Here is a 13,392-nt window from a genome sequence, read left to right as displayed (position 1 = left end):
TCCTTATTTATTCCTTCTTTCTTCTCTCTGTGTGGCTCATGAAGTTAAAATATATGTTATGTCAGGTTTTAGCTCCTCCTTTCAGTTAATTTCACTCATTGTTTTTGTAGATATTGATCCATTATGTATTTTTTTCCATTTTTGTCCATTTGTAGAAGTATCAATTCATGAAAGATATAATTTTAGGCAAAATTAATACAGAAAGGTAAAATTTAGGGTGGAGCCAAGATGGCGGTGTGAAAACAGGGACTTGCTTGAGCTCTCCCCCAAATCCCTCCAAACATCTAAACAAATTCTAGAGCTATAGAACCCATGAAATGACAGAGTGAAACAAGTCTCCAACCCAAGATAGCCGAGATGGTGTCTGGGAAGGCTCAGCACCATGCTAGGAGTGGAGTACAGCCTGCTGTCAGCTGTGCCAGGATAGACCAGGCTGGAGCAGATCTGGTACAGCAGGTGTCAGGGCCTGAATCACTGAACTTTGGCAGTTTCCAGACTGCTCAACCCACAAACCCCAAAGACAATGTAGCAGGTTAGTGGGAAAACTGTTGGACATGGGTTAAAAAGGACTTGGTCCTTGGGGAAAGGACGCATATGTACAAGGATATTTATAGCATCTCTTTTTGTGGTAGCTAAGAATTGGAAATCAAAGGGATGCCCATCAATTGGGGAATGGCTGAACAAGCTATGGTATATGAAGGTAATGGAATAATATTGTGCTATAAGAAATGGGGATGATACAGACTTCATAACAACCTGGAAAAACTTGGGGGGGCGGAGCCAAGATGGCGGCTGGTAAGCACGGACTAGAGTGAGCTCCGTACCCGAGTCCCTCCAAAACCTATAAAAAATGGCTCTGAACCAATTCTAGAACGGCAGAACCCACAGAACAGCAGAGGGAAGCAGGGCTCCAGCCCAGGACAGCCTGGATGGTCTCTGGGTGAGGTCTATCCCGCACGGAGCTGGGAGCTGGGAACGGAGTGGAGCAGAGCCCAGCCTGAGCGACTTGGACCATCCAGACCAGAAGCCGGGCAGAGGGGGCCCTAGCGCCCTGATTCAGTGAGCTGCTGCAGTTACGAGACTTCTCAACCCACAAACACCAAAGACTGCTGAGAAGGTTAGTGGGAAAAGCTGCGAGAGTGGAAGGAGTTCGTGGTTCGGCTTCCAGCCCCGGGGGCAGCGGAGGTGGGGCAGCTATGGCTGCTGCTGCTTCTGGCTCCAGGCCCACCTGGTGGGAGGAAGTAAGTGGCGGATCAGAGCAGGGGTGCACAGCCTGCCGAAGATCTGAGCCCAGTTCGGGTTGGGGGTCCTTGGGGAAGGAGCAGTGCTGGTGCGGCAGGGCTGGCACCTCCCCCCCAAACGTGGAACATAGAACTCTGTAGTCTACAAGCAGTCATACCCCACTGAAAAACTCAAAGGTCAAGTTAGTTGGCTGGGATTATGGCCAGGCAGCGAAAACGCACCAAGACTCAGTCTCAGACTCTGCATTCTTTCTTTGCTGACAAAGAAGACCAAAACATACAGACGGAAGAAATTAATAAAGTCAAAGAGCCTACAACAGAAACCTCCAAGAAAAACAGGAACTGGTCCCAGGCCATGGAAGAGCTCAAAAAGGATTTGGAAAAGCAAGTTAGAGAAGTAGAGGAAAAATTGGGAAGAGAAATGAGAAGGATGCAAGAAAACCATGAAAAACAAGTCAATGACTTGCTAAAGGAGACTCAAAAAAATACTGAAAAATACACTGAAGAAAACAACACCTTAAAAAACAGATTAACTCAAATGGCAAAAGAGCTCCAAAAAGCCAATGAGGAGAAGAATGCCTTGAAAGGCAGAATTAGCCAAATGGAAAAGGAGGTCCAAAAGACCACTGAAGAAAATACTACTTTAAAAATTAGATTGGAGCAAGTGGAAGCTAGTGACTTTATGAGAAACCAGGATATTATAAAACAGAACCAAAGGAATGAAAAAATGGAAGACAATGTCAAATATCTCCTTGGAAAAACCACTGACCTGGAAAATAGATCCAGGAGAGATAATTTTAAAAATAATTGGACTACCTGAAAGCCATGATCAAAAAAAGAGCCTAGATATCATCTTTCAAGAAATTATGAAGGAGAACTGCCCTGATATTCTAGAGCCACGGGGCAAAATAGAAATTGAAAGAATCCATCGATCGCCTCCGCAAATAGATCCCAAAAAGAAATCTCCTAGGAATATTGTTGCCAAATTCCAGAGCTCCCAGATCAAGGAGAAAATACTGCAAGCAGCCAGAAAGAAACAATTTGAGTATTGTGGAAACCCAATCAGAATAACCCAGGATCTGGCAGCTTCTACATTAAGAGATCGAAGGGCTTGGAATGCGATATTCCGGAGGTCAATGGAGCTAGGATTAAAACCTCGAATCACCTACCCAGCAAAACTGAGTATCATGCTCCAAGGCAAAATATGGATTTTCAATAAAATAGAGGACTTTCAAGCTTTCTCAGTGAAAAGACCAGAACTGAATAGAAAATTTGACTTTCAAACATAAGAATCAAGAGAAGCATGAAAAGGTAATCAAGAAACAGAAATTGCAAGGGACTTACTAAAGTTGAACTGTTTTGTTTACATTCCTACATGGAAAGAGGACATGGATGATTCATGAGACCTCAGTATTAGGGTAGCTGAAGGGAATATGCATATATATATATATATATATATATATATATATATATATATATATATATATATATATATATGTTTATGTATATATATATGTTTATGTATATATATAAGTGAATTTGTATGTATGTATATATCTATGTGTATATATATGTGTGACACAGGGTGAGTTGAAGATGAAGGGAAGATATCTAAAAGAAATAAAATGAAATTAAGGGATGAGAGAGCATCACACTGAGAGAGGGAGATAGGGAGAGATAGAATGGGGTGGATTATCTCACATAAAGGTGGCAAGAGGAAGCAGTTCTGTGGGAGGAGGGGAGAGGGCAGGTGAGGGGGGAATGAGTGAACCTTGCCCTCATCAGATTTGGCCTGAGGAGGGAATACCATACATACTCAGTTGGGTATCTTACCCCACAGGAAAGAAGAGGGAGGAAGAAAAAAAAATAAAAGGGGGGGGGATGATGGAGGGGAGGGCAGGTGGGGGTGAAGGTAATCAAAAACAAACACTTTGGAAAGGGGACAGGGTCAAGGGGGAAAATTCAATAAAGTGGGATGGGTTGGGAAGGAGCAAAATGTAGTTAGTCTTTCACAACATGAGTATTATGGAAGGGTTATACATAATGATACACATGTGGCCTAGGTGGTTAAATTGCTCGACTTCTTAGGGAGGGTGGGTGGGAAGGGAAGAGGGGAGAGAATTTGGAACTCAAAGTTTTAAAATCAGATGTTCAAAAAACAATAAAAAAAGTTTTTGCATGCAATTAAAAAATAAGATACACAGGCAATGGGGCGTAGAAATTTATCTTGCCCTACAAGAAAGGAAGGGAAAAGGAGATGAGAGGGGAGGGGGGTGACAGAGGGGAGGGCTGACTGGGGAACAGGGCAATCAGAATATACGCCATCTTGGAGTCGGGGGGGGAGGGTAGAAATGGGGAGAAAATTTGTAATTCAAACTATTGTGAAAATCAATGCTGAAAACTAAATATGTCAAATAAATAAATTTAAATTAAAAAAAAAAACCTGGAAAAACTTACATAACATAATGCTGAGTGAGCGGAGCAGAGCTAGGAGAACATTATATACAACCACAGATTTATGGATTCTGTGAGGACTAGCCCTGACAGACTTTGTTCGTCTCAGCAGCACAAGGTACAATGACAACTCCAAAGGACTCACGATGGAGAATGCTATCTATATCCAGAGAAACAACTATGAAGTATGAATGCAGATTGAGGGATACTTCATGCTAGCTTTCCAGCCCCCTTTTTTTTTCTTTTTCTCTCTTTTGTTTTTGTTTTTGGGTTGTTTTATTTTTGTTTGTTTGTTTTTTGTTTTTTTGGTCCTGTTTCTTCTTTTTCATGATTCATTTCATTGGTCATAATTCTTCTCCATAACTTGACTAGTATGTAAATTAATTCAATGAGAAGTTATATGTGGAAGTTATATGGGATTCCATGCCATCTTGGGGAGAGAGGGGGGAGGGAGGGAAGAAAGTCTGGAACTCAAAATTATGTAGAACCGAGTGTTGTAAACTAAAAATAAAAAAAAAAATAAATTAAAAAAATAATAAAATTTTAAAAAAAGGAATTGATCCAGCCACAGCCCTGGGGCTGCAGAGGTGGATGGAGTGGTGATATCTATAGCAGCAGCAGTGGCTGCTTCCAGATCACCAGGCTCACAGATGGTGAGAGGAATCAAGTGGCTGATCACAGCAGGAGTGCAGAGATCTCTTTGCTGGTGCTGAGGCAGGAGTCTTTGCTTTGCCCTGCTTTGATCTGGGTCACAGTCCTGGCCAGCAGTCCTTGGAGGAGGAGGAACATTGGTGAGGCAGACCATGTGGTGGCTGTGGAAAAGGAGGCCTCCTGGTAGTCCGGGAGAGAAGTATCATACCACCTCAGAATAGAAGTAGCTCTGAGAACAGCAGCACAAAACCCCTGAAGCTTGGGACAGAGCGGTCTCCACTCTGGAAGCAGTCACACCCTGACAAAGAGCTCAAAAGTCAAGTAATTGGTTGAGAAAATAATCAGACAGCATAAAAGGACTCAGACTATAGAATCTTACTTTGGCAACAAAGAAGATCAAAACATACAGCCAGAAGAAGCCAACAAAGTCAAAGATCCTACATCAAAACTTCCAAGAAAAATATGAATTGGTCTCAGGTCATGGAAGAGCTCACAAAGGATTTGGAAATTCAAGTAAGAGAAGTAGAGGAAAAATTGGGAAGAGTAATGAGAGTGTTGCAAGAAAGTCATGAAAAATGATTCAACAGTTTGGTAAAGGAGACCCAAAAAATACTGAAGAAAATAACACCTTAAAAATAGACTAACCCAAATGGCAAAAGAGTTCCAAAAAGCCAATGAGGAGAAGAATGCCTTAAAATACATAATTAGCCAAATAGATAAGGAGGTCCAAATGGTCACTGAAGAGAATAATGCCTGAAAAATTAGAATGGAGCAAGTGGAAGCTTTATGAGAAATCAAGAAATTATAAAACAGAACCAAAAGAATGAAAAAAAAATGGAAGACAATATGAAATATCTCATTGTAAACACCACTGACCTGGAGAATACATCCAAGAGAGAAAACTTAAACATTATTGGACTACCTGAAAATCATGATCAAAAAAAGAGCCTAGATATCATCTTTCAAGAAATTATCAAGGAAAACTGCCCTGATATTCTAAAACCAGAGGGTAAAATAGAAATGGAAAGAATCCACTGATTGCCTCTTGAGAAAGATCCCAAAAAGAAAACTCCTAGGAATATTGTAGCCAAATTCCAGAATTCCCAGGTGAAGGAGCAAATACGGCAAGCAGCCTGAAAGAAACAGTTTCAGTAATGTGAAACACAATCAGGATAACACAAGATCTTGAAGCTTCTACGTTAAGGGATTGAAGGGCTTATAATATGATATTCCAGAGGTCAAAGGAGCTAGGATTAAAACCAAGAATCACATATCCAGCAAAACTGAGTATAATACTTCAGGGCAAAATACGGACTGAAATAGAGGACTTTAAAGTATTCTTGATGAAAAGACCAGAACTGAATAGAAAATTTGACTTTCAAATGCAAGAATCAAAAGAAGCATGAAAAGGTAAACAGGAAAGAGAAATCATAAGGGACTTACTGAAGTTGAACTTTTTACATACCTACATGGAAAGATGATATTTGCAACTCATGAGACCTTTCTCAGCATTAGGGTAGTTGAAGGGAATATACATATACATACATATATATATATATATATATATATATATATATATATATATATATATATATATATATATATATATATATATATATGTATATATATACATACATATACATATACATATATATACAGACAGAGGGCACAGGGTAAGTTGAATATGAAGGAATAGCATCTAATAAATAAAATTAAGGGGTAAGAGAGGAATATATTGGGAGAAGGAGAAAGGGAGAGATAGAATGGGGTAAATTATCTCACATAAAAGTGACAAGAAAAAGTTGTTATAAGGGAAGGGAAGAGGGAGTAGGTAAGGAATGAGTGAATCTTGTTCTCATTGTATCTGACTTGAGGAGGGAATAACATATACACTAAATTGGGTATCTAACCCTACAGGAAAGTAGAGGAGAAAGGGATAAGGGGGGTGGTGATAAGGGAGGGCAGATTGGGGGAAGAGATAGTAAAAAGCACCCACTTTTGAAAGGGACAGGGTCAAAACTAAAATTGAATAAAGGGGAACAGGATAGGATAGATAGAAATATAGTTATTCTTTCACAACATGACTATTACGGAAGTGTTTTCTATAATGATACATGTATAACATGTTGAATCGCTTGCTTTCTCAAGTAGGGTGGGTGGGGAGGGAAGAAGAGAGAGAATTTGGCACTCAAAGTTCTAAAAACAAATGTTTAAAAATTGTTTTTACATGCAGCTGGGAAATAAGATATACAGGCAATGGGGCATAGAAATCTATCTTGCCCTACAAGAAAGTAAGTGGAAAGTGGATGGGGGGGTGAGGTGATAGAAGGGAAGGCAGAGTGGGGAAAAGGGCAATCAGAATACATACTATCTTGGGGGGGGAAGGGTAGAAATGGGGAGAAAATTTGTAACTCAAAATCTTGTGGAAATGAATGTTGAAAACTAAAAATAAATTTAAAAAAGTTAAAGGCAAAAATTATCATATCCCTAATAGTAATTCCAAGTTGTAAACTCTGCCTTCACCATGATCTTTGCCAAAGATTGTTTTATTTTATCCCTATATCTATGTTCCCTTACTATTCTCAGTACCAAATGCTCTGAAGAACTCATACATTGGATTTCTCTGGATATTATGTTTCCTGTGGAGGCACAAGGTGCCTTCCAAGAAGGTGGTATTCCTTCCGATAATTAGACTCAGGTTTTCAGGGTGTATCATTTTTGATTGAAGCTTAAGTTTCTTTTTTTTGAGAGTATACTCTCCAATTCTCATCTAGTGTTTCTTGAAGCTATGAAATAAGCTTCTTACTCATTTTTTTCCTCTTCATGTGCAAAGGTCTTTTTCCTGAATAATTAAAGAAATTTTTAGCTTGTAACTGAAATTGTTCAACTGAAGTACTCTATGTCTTGGAATTTAATTTCAGTTTTTTTTTTCTGGAGATGATCAATTGCCATATCTTGTTATTTCTACATTTTCTCCTTTTATTCCTTATCTCTACTCATCCAGTCACCACCTTACTTAAGACACTCATCAGTTCTCACCCGGACTATCACACTGTTCTCCTAATTATTCTCCCTGCCTCATCTCTATCTCAATTTAATACATTTCTCACAAAGTTGCAAAAGTGATTTTCCTGAAGTGAAGAATTAACATTTTCACTCTCACCTACTCAACAAACCCTACTGAGTCCCTGTTACCTCTACAATAAAATATAAGCCCTTCCATTTGATTTTTTAAGTTCTTCACAATTTAAACCTATTCTTAACTGTTTTTTTTTCAATCTTGTTATATATCATCCCCTTTTCTATACACTAATATCCCATTAAAATGACCATATCTTTGTGGCTTACACTTAACATTCCATTTGCCATCTCTGTGCCTTTGTATTGGCTAAGGACAGGGACAAGCAACTATGCTTGTACTATGCCTTCTCTTCAAATGTCTTAGAAGAGGAACCATCTGCTTCTTCTTGTCTAGAGAGATTAAAAAGCACTACTCTGTTCTTGAAATATAATCCTTCCTCACTTCTTCCTCACAGAATCCTTCATTTCCTCCCAGAGTCCAAGCACCACCTTTACATGAAGTTTGTCATGAGTTCCCCAAGTGCTAGAGCCCCCAGTCCCTTCCTAATGACCTTTATTTAATTCTTTATTATTTATTTTGTATTTCCCTGTGTATATTAATTCTATATGTGCTTACATATATACACAGTGTGTGCCCTGATGGAATAAAAGCATCTAGTGATTAATGATTAATTTATTTTATTTATCTTCTCAACATGTAATATATTTACCTGGCATATTTTAAATGAAACAATAAATTCTTGGAATGATTGCTGTCTAAATTCAGAACTTCCAAGCAATTTAATGTATCACATCCTGCATTATGATATTCAGGTTTTTTTAAATTTTTTTTATGTACTTCTGGGAGAAGTATAATTTTTAAAGAGTTCCTCTATGCCATGTCTTCTACATCAGCTGCTTTGGCTTATACTGCATCAATGTGTTCTTTTAATGTTGTTAACCTTTTGTTTCTCTTTGATTGATTTTTATTCCACTTTCCCAGTTTTTTTTTTACAAATCTACTGATCTCTTTCATTTAATAGGAGAGATTTTTCATCAGATATCCTTTTAAAAATAATTGCTAAGTGAGTTTTCAAATATCTTATTAAGAACTTAAATTCTGACTTACAATCATATCTAATTTCTTCTTTGCAGCTTGCATTTCTTAGTAAAGGTATTCTGGAATTTCTTTTTTATTCCATGCAATCTTCAATCTAAAACATTCAATATTTCATCATATATTGGTTCATTTTTCTTTGATTCTATTTGATAAGAGTATCATAGTCTCTTATAATTTATGCATTATTCTTTCGAGTATGAGGATCCTCTTCCTTGATTTGACTACTTGGTTATTGAGTTTTTATTGAAGCTTTTTCTCCTGACATTATTGCTGTTTTAGGTTTTGGTTTATTTTTATTATTTCCCTATCACTTTTTGGCCCTCCACCTTTGTTCCATGGTACATCCTTAAGTATAGGGAGCAAGGCTGCATGAGCTTCCTCAGGTTGGGGAGGTATAGGACTTGCCACACTTGGTCCTTGCCCACAGTAGTTTCTTGTGGAATATGAATGAACCCTTGGTTTAAATACCTAAGTCTAAGGACTGGGGCAAGCAACTATGCTTGTACTAAGCCTTCTCTTCTGATGTCTTAGAAGAGGACCCATCTGCTCCTTCTTATGTATAGAGATTTAAAAGCACTATTTCCATAGAGTTTCTGAAGCAGGAGGGGATCTGAAGATGGACCCTTACATAAACCTGTGAGTTAGCTTGGTGCCCCTGATATATGTTGAGGCTGGGGGTATGGGAAGGAGTGCTTTGTGGGTTCTATAAGTATTAGAGTTCATTGGTACTAATTCATAAGAAAATCTGTTTTCTTTCATCTGTGCATTTAGCTTTAATAACTGTATATCTAACATACATTCCTTTTAAAATATGTATCTCTAGGAAAAGATTATTAATGTTCTTCTTTCCATGTATATATATATACATATATACATACATATATACATACATACATATACATACATATATATATATATATATATATATATATACATACATATATATGTATATATATATATTTCATTCCCCCAAGTCCTCATCCCTTTATACTAAGGCATTTCCTGAAATGCCTAATTATTCCCTGAAAATTATACAGTCAAAAACTTTATATCATGCCACTCAATTGAGGAATCCTTCTAAAGATTTGTGGTTTTAGTCAAAGTAACTATTGCCTTTTGCATGGTTCACTGGCTCAGCTCTGCATTTTAATTGGTGTGATCATGACAGTGGTCAAGCTGTTTATGCAAATGTACCATTTTGAACCTGAATCCAGTGCAGTTATGATTGTTAAGAAAATCCAGCCATCTTGTTATTATCTCTTCCAGTAGAGCTCCAAAATCCTTGAATACTTCCTAATAGAAAAGGATGTTTCTATGACTTTTCTAGATTCACCTCTCAATGACTCAGAGATTGGGAAGATGATCAAACTGCTCAATTTTTGGAATGGTTTTTAAATCCTATGCAGACTGTGTTTCTTTGTGGCCTTAGTGCACTTCCTGCACAAAAGAGGTAGCCCAACTGTGATGTCACACTTTTAGTTATACGTTTGGAAATTCCTGGAATTTCATTTCTCCCTGATCCTGAAGAAGATTATTTTTTAGTGTCAGAACTGTGTCTGAATAAAATCACTAATACCTTATGGTTTTGGTCTATTTTTATTACCTTCTTGTCTTTCCTAAAAAGACAGCTGGCATTGGGCTGAAGCGGGAGTTTGTGCATCCCAGTATATGTCAAACTGCCTTTCAGAATATTTGGGAAAGGAAGGATTTTTAAAAGTTGTTATCTGTGAATTTTATTTTTACTCAACTCATGTTTTTTTTCTAATATTCATACATATGTTATTTTAAAAATATCCAAGATTCAAGAATGTATGGTTGCACTTGGCTTTGATTTTTTAAAATATTCTACCTTCACTAGTATTGAAATTTTCCTCATTGACCTTCAGGGTCATTATTTTTTTCTTCTTCAAAAAGAAGTTTAAAAAACATGATGGAAGCAATTACCAAGAATAATAAATAGGGTATTAGTCAGTATAAGTTGCTTTTATTTCTGTTTCAGGTGTTATTCATCATGAGCTTCATAGTAACAGTGATCATATGATAACAAATTATGAGTTGGAAGGGTCTTTAGAATCCTTCAGGTATAATATCCTATTTTACAGATGAGGACACTGAAGCACAAGTAGGTAACTTGACTTGCCCAAGGACAAAAAGTTGGTTTGGCATATCTGGTGGGATTGGAACTTGAGTCTTCCTGACTTCAAGGGCATACCACTTCCCACTGCTCCATGATGATTCACTCTCAAAGCTGTATGCGTAGGCTACATAGGATGATATCAAAATCATATATGTATCAGCTGCTCAGTGGTTCCAGCAAGGACTTGTGGGTGCTAATGAAACTATACAGGGAAATTCATCTCCAGGGCAGAAGGGGCCCTTAAAACCTACCCAAGCACAGTTCAGGTAATGCTACAGAGAACAGACAACAGGGCAAAATGTTTCATGAGATCTTATAGCATGAGTGGAATATGAGAAGGGCAGGAGAGAACAATCAGACAGAAGGTCCATAAAAGAAGATTATATCTTTCAAACTGAAAGAATTGCTGGAAGAAGGGCTCAAATGGCCAGGGATTTGGGATCTGCTGAGGAAATTCTCAATTTTTAATGGGAAAAAGATAATTACAGAGTTAAGAGAGACATGAAGATCAGCCTCCAATTGTCAGGCCTCTGACAGGGATTCAGTAGATGAGGCAACTTAAGAGAAGAGGAGAGTTGCTATACTTGTTATAACATATTATTAAGCCATTAGAAATTCACTTGTTTCAGTACTGAAACTTTTTTTAATCTTCATGAAATCTCTATAAAAACAACAATTTTTCAAAATATATTTGTCTGCTCAAGCTCACTATTAGAATGAATTGCCGGGGCGGAGCCAAGATGGCGGCTGGTAAGCACAGACTAGAGTGAGCTCCGTACCCGAGTCCCTCCAAAAACCTATAAAAATGGCTCTGAACCAATTCTAGAACGGCAGAAACCACAGAACAGCAGAGGGAAGCAGGGCTCCAGCCCAGGACAGCCTGGATGGTCTCTGGGTGAGGTCTATTCCACACGGAGCTGGGAGCTGGGAACGGAGTGGAGCAGAGCCCAGCCTGAGCGGCGTGGACGATCCAGACCAGAAACCGGGCGGAGGGGGCCCTAGCCCCCTGAATATGTGAGCTGCGGCAGTTACCAGACCGCTCGACCCACAAACACCAAAGACTGCAGAGAAGGTTAGTGGGAAAAGCTGCGGGAGTGGAAGGAGTTCGCAGTTCCACTTCCAGCCCCGGGGGCAGCGGAGGTGGGGCAGCTACAGCTGTTGTTACTTCCGGCTCCAGGCCCACCTGGTGGGAGGAATTAAGTGGTGGATCAGAGCAGGAGTGCAACAGCCTGCTGAAGATCTAAGCCCAGTCTGGACTGGGGGTCCTTGGGGAAGGAGGAGTGCGGCTCTGACAGAGCTGGCACCTCCCCCCCAAACGAAGAACATAGAACTCGTTAGTCTACAAGCAGTCATACCCCACTGAAAAACTCAAGGGTCAAGTTAGTTGGTTGGGAGTATGGCCAGGCAGCGAAAACGCGCCCAGATTCAGTCTCAGACTTTGGATTCTTTCTTTGGTGACAAAGACCAAAACATACAGCCTAAAGAAGACAACAAAGTCATAGAGCCTACAACCAAAGCCTCCAAGAAAAACATGAACTGGCCCCAGGCCATAGAAGAACTCAAAAAGGATTTGGAAAAGCAAGTTAGAGAAGTAGAGGAAAAATTGGGAAGAGAAATGAGAAGGTTGCAAGAAAACCATGAAAAACAAGTCAATGACTTGCTAAAGGAGACCCCAAAAAATACTGAAAAATACACTGAAGAAAACAACACCTTAAAAAATAGACTAACTCAAATGGCAAAAGAGCTCCAAAAAGCCAATGAGGAGAAGAATGCCTTGAAAGGCAGAATTAGCCAAATGGAAAAGGAGGTCCAAAAGACCACTGAAGAAAATACTACTTTAAAAATTAGATTGGAGCAAGTGGAAGCTAGTGACTTTATGAGAAATCAGGATATTATAAAACAGAACCAGAGGAATGAAAAAATGGAAGACAATGTGAAATATCTCCTTGGAAAAACCACTGACCTGGAAAATAGATCCAGGAGAGATAATTTAAAAATTATTGGACTACCTGAAAGCCATGATCAAAAAAAGAGCCTAGATACCATCTTTCAGGAAATTATCAAGGAGAACTGCCCTGATATTCTAGAGCCACAGGGCAAAATAGAAATTGAAAGAATCCATCGATTGCCTCCGCAAATAGATCCCAAAAAGAAATCTCCTAGGAATATTGTTGCCAAATTCCAGAGCTCCCAGATCAAGGAGAAAATACTTCAAGCAGCCAGAAAGAAACAATTTGAGTATTGTGGAAACCCAATCAGAATAACCCAAGATCTGGCAGCTTCTACATTAAGTGATCGAAGGGCTTGGAATGCGATATTCCGGAGGTCAATGGAGCTAGGATTAAAACCTAGAATCACCTACCCAGCAAAACTGAGTATCATGTTCCAAGGCAAAATATGGAGTTTCAATAAAATAGAGGACTTTCAAGCTTTCTCAGTGAAAAGACCAGAACTGAATAGAAAATTTGACTTTCAAACACAAGAATCAAGAGAAGCATGAAAAGGTAATCAAGAAACGGAAATTGCAAGGGACTTACTAAAGTTGAACTGTTTTGTTTACATTCCTACATGGAAAGATGATGAGTATGATTCATGAGACCTCAGTATTAGGGTAGTTGAAGGGAATATGCATATATATATATGTATATATGTATATATATGTTTATGTATATATATAAGTGAATGGGTATGTATGTATATATCTATGTGTATATGTATGTATATGTATG

The sequence above is a fragment of the Trichosurus vulpecula genome, chromosome 2, assembly GCF_011100635.1.
Source record: "Trichosurus vulpecula isolate mTriVul1 chromosome 2, mTriVul1.pri, whole genome shotgun sequence".
Classification (NCBI taxonomy): domain Eukaryota; kingdom Metazoa; phylum Chordata; class Mammalia; order Diprotodontia; family Phalangeridae; genus Trichosurus; species Trichosurus vulpecula.
This window is presented reverse-complemented; position numbering follows the sequence as displayed.